This window comes from Myotis yumanensis, unplaced genomic scaffold, assembly GCF_028538775.1.
Source record: "Myotis yumanensis isolate MYYU_CA2020_CCGP unplaced genomic scaffold, mMyoYum1.0.hap1 SCAF_13, whole genome shotgun sequence".
Taxonomy (NCBI): Eukaryota; Metazoa; Chordata; class Mammalia; order Chiroptera; family Vespertilionidae; genus Myotis; species Myotis yumanensis.
The window spans coordinates 60,590,753-60,594,871 of record NW_027223764.1 but is presented as its reverse complement, the minus strand read 5'-3'; the positions used below and the strand labels follow the sequence as shown (position 1 = coordinate 60,594,871).

General features: G+C 42.5%; 1 pseudogene; it reads left to right on the top strand.

Annotated features, from left to right (window-relative positions):
• The first annotated feature begins 223 nt into the window (after window positions 1–223).
• LOC139021571 (saccharopine dehydrogenase-like oxidoreductase) lies at window positions 224–960 on the top strand (annotated as a pseudogene).
• The last annotated feature ends 3,159 nt before the right edge of the window (window positions 961–4,119 follow it).

Sequence of the window (4,119 nt, the reverse complement as noted above, 5' to 3'; positions counted from 1 at the left end):
GGCAGATATGTGGTCAGCACGGATGGAGATCCCACTCTAGGAATGCAGGGATTTGGGGCTACGGAGTTCTAGAGAAGGTATGTTTGGAAAAAGGGTGCTCTACTTTTATGCTATAACATACCAAACAGTAATTTTCTGTGCACTCTGGCTACAACTTGCATTTGTGGTCATCGTCAGTGAAATGCAATCATGACTTATAAGAACCTCATTGTGGTGGCTCATCATGGCGACCAGGCAGAGGCCTTTCCTGGTGGGGTCAGTGCCCCGAGCTTCAGGGGCCGGTTTGTGAATGAGGAGGTGGCCGGTAGCAGCTGAGTCCAGAAGGAGACCCCCGCCTCCCTGGGGCCATGGCCGGCTGCTTCTGAGAGAAGCTGCAGTGTGTGGAGAAGCTGCCCAAAGCTGGGAAAGCTGACCTACCTCCTGAAGTTGGAGTAATAATTGTGTCGTCACCAGCCCAGCTCACTTGATGAGTGTCCTCAATGTGTAGAACCATCTCAATTGGAGGACCAACCCAGAGTAAAAGCATGCACTCAAAACAGAACTAGTTGTAGTGACATCTCTGGAGAGTCTCAGCTTCTAGAACTAATGTACCAGAACTATCAGGAGAAATCTGCAGAAAAGGGGTTCCTATCACTGGAAGGAGTGATAGGCTTTGACTCTATTCTGGCAGGGATGGGAGCAGCACGTACCAGAAATAAAATGAATGGTACTTTATGCTCTGTCCTCCCCATCCTGACCATGCATTCAGGACCCAAGCGGCTGCACTGATGATGGAACCTGGAAGTTAAGTCAGCAGTTTATGGTTTTGGAGATCAGAGTAATTTGAAAAAACTATGAAATGAGTCAAATCTGAAACCTGTCTCCATTCTTGGTCCAAAATTGAAAAGAAGGAGACCAATTTCTTACTGCAGAGAACTCAGCAAGTTCTATTCCTTTCTTGGGAGGGTTGTGTTGTTGTGAAGTGGACAAAGCTTTACTTGCATGAGTATCTATATTACCCTATATAATAAAAGGCTAATATGTAAATTGTCCCCTCCACTGAGAGTTTGACTGGGAGTTTGATCAGGGGGCAGGGCCAGTCAGCCAACTGCCCGTGGCCCCTCCCCCTAGCCAGCCTCACCCCCTGGATCTCGCCTCTTCCCATCCCAATCAGGGTCAGGGCTGGCCGGTTCAGAACAGGGCTAGCCAACCAGACCCCACTCATGCACAAATACATGCACTGGGCCTCTAGCATGGGAGGCAAGGCCACTCACACCTACCCAAGCCCACAGGCTCCTGGGACCTTGCTGGCGGAGAGCGGGAGGTTTGGAGGACTTGGCAGAGCAGGAGGCTGCTGAACATAGAGCAGAGCGAGAGAGAGGGTGGTTTGGAGAGCATGGCCCCCTCTGTCACCCCAGCTTCCTCATCACAGCTGTGGACACTGACAGCAGGGAGGAGGAAGTCCCACCCCCACAGAATCAGCCAGAATCAGCCATTGGTCAGACAGCTCTCAGCGGCCTGACAGCCAGGACTCTCATTCACCTGCATCTCAGACCTGACAGTAGAGAGGTGGGGCTATGTCTAAAGAACAACTGTTGATACAACGACATAGCTCTGCAGCTGAAACATGCCGGGGTTATCAGTTATTGACAGAAAGTGTCTGCAGAGCAGCGTGTGTCTGATCTTGAAAGAAGGCAGTGCCTGTGACAGGATGTATCTGAACACCAGCTACTGGAAAAATGCTGCTCTGATGCCGAAAAACACTGGCGTCATCGACAGAAAATGTCTAAAGACCAACGTGCCTTTGAAGTTGAAAGAAGGCGGTGGCGACGACAGAATATGTCTAGAGAACAGTCATCAACAAGTACTACCAATACCGATGGGAACTGCCTTCTCAGTGAAAATGGAGTACATGAGGATGCAATCCTCGAACATAGTTGTGGTGGAATGACTGTCTGATGTGAATTTTGCCTATCACTAAATTTCTCTGATGAAAAACCATCTGATGGGAAATTTACTCAATGTTGTAGCAAAGGGAAAGTCTATCCAAATGATATATATTTTCCAGATTACCCAGCATATTTAAAAAGATTAATAACAAACACAGATTCTGACAGTAACAATATCATGGAAAATATTCGTTCCATAAATATTTCTTTTGCTTTTGCTTCCATGGGTGCAAATATTGCACCGCCATCAGGATATGGGCCATACTGTTTTAGAATACACGGACAAGTTTATCACCATACTGGAACTTTACACCCTTCAGATGGTGTTTCTCGGAAGTTTGCTTAACTCTATATTTTGGATACAGCCGAAGCTACAAGTAAAAGATTAGCAATGCCAGAAAACCAGGGCTGCTCATAAAGACTTCTGATCAACATCAACAACCTCGTGCATGAAATAAGTGAATTAACAAAATCTACAAGATGCTACATGAGGTAGAAAAGGAAGCCCAATCTGAAGCAGCAGCAAAAGGTATTGCTCCCATAGAAGTAACAATGGCGATTAAATATGAGCATAACAGTGACCCAGGTAGATATAATTCTCCCCTTGTAACCGAGGTTGCTGTCATATTCAGAAACGAAGGTGAAGAACCTCCTTTTGAAAGGGACTTGCTCATTCACTGTAAACTAGATCCCAATAATCCAATTGCCACTAAAATGAAACAAATCAATATCCTGTTTCCTACATTAGATGCAATGACATATCCTATTCTTTTTCCACATGGTGAACAAGGCTGGGGGACAGATATTGCATTAAGACTCAGAGACAACAGTGTAATCGACAATAATACTAGACAAAATGTAAGGACACGAGTCACACAAATGCAGTATTATAGATTTCATCTCTCTGTGCAGGACACATTCAATCCTATTTTAAATGCAGGAAAATTAACTCAACAGTTTATTGTGGATTAGTATTCAAAAATGGAGGCCAATCAGATAAATTTCATCAAAGCAAACCAATCTAAGTTTTGAGTTGAAAAATATAGTGGTTTGATGGATTATCTCAAATCTAGATCTGAAAATGACAATGTGCTGATTGGTAAAATGATAATACTTCCATCTTCTGAGGGTAGTCCCAGATATATGCAGCAGCAATATCAGGATGCTATGGCAATTAAAACGAAGTATGGCAAGCCCGATTTATTCATAACAATGACATGCAACCCCAAATGGGCAGATATTGCTAACAATTTACAACGCTGGCAAAAAGTTGAAAACAGACTGGACTTGGTAGCCAGAGTTTTTAATATTAAGCTGAATGCTCTTTTAAATGATATCTGTAAATTCCATTTATTTGGCAAAGTAATAGCTAAAATTCATGTCATTGAATTTCAGAAACGTGGACTGCCTCAAGCTCACATATTGATATTAGATAGTGAGTCCAAATTACATTCCTCTAATTAATTCCCTTTCAATGTGCACGAATTTCGTGCACCAGGCTACTAGTTTCAATATAATTAGCTGCCAAAGGGCCTTGGCCTGGCCTTCTAAGCAATGACAATGTTGCTCTCTGTCCTGTGTGTGTTGCAGGAGATATGAAATTAACCAGGAGTGGTGCGTTTGACAATAAAGAACATGAAGAGATACTTTCTGGATATTAACAAGTAGAGATGGTTTGCTAATTGGACAACAAGCAAATAACCATGCATGCAATCATACTCATGAAACTATAACTACATGCATGATAATGAACATGTGTATTACTCCCGAAAGTTTTCTTGTGTCACTTGTAAGTAATCCTTCTTCTTGCTCCTCCACAACAGCCACACTCCACAGACAACTGCTGATCCACTTCGCATCATTACAAGCTTGTTTTGATTTTTTAGAATTTTATAGAAATAAAATAATCAGTATATGCAAGTCTCTGTATGAATACATACTGCTTTCAATTCTCTTAGGTAAATACCTCAGAGTAGCATGGCTGCCTCATTTGGTAGCTTTAGCTGTATTCCACAACTTTTGGTTTGTAGTGTTTTCAGTTCCATTCAGTCAAAACGACATTGTTTTATTGATTTCTTCTTTGATCCAAGGTTTATTTAGTAAGTATTACTATATTTCAAAATACTTAGTGATTTTACAGATATTTTTCTGTTGTTGATTGCTAATTTAATGCCATTACAATAAGAGAAGA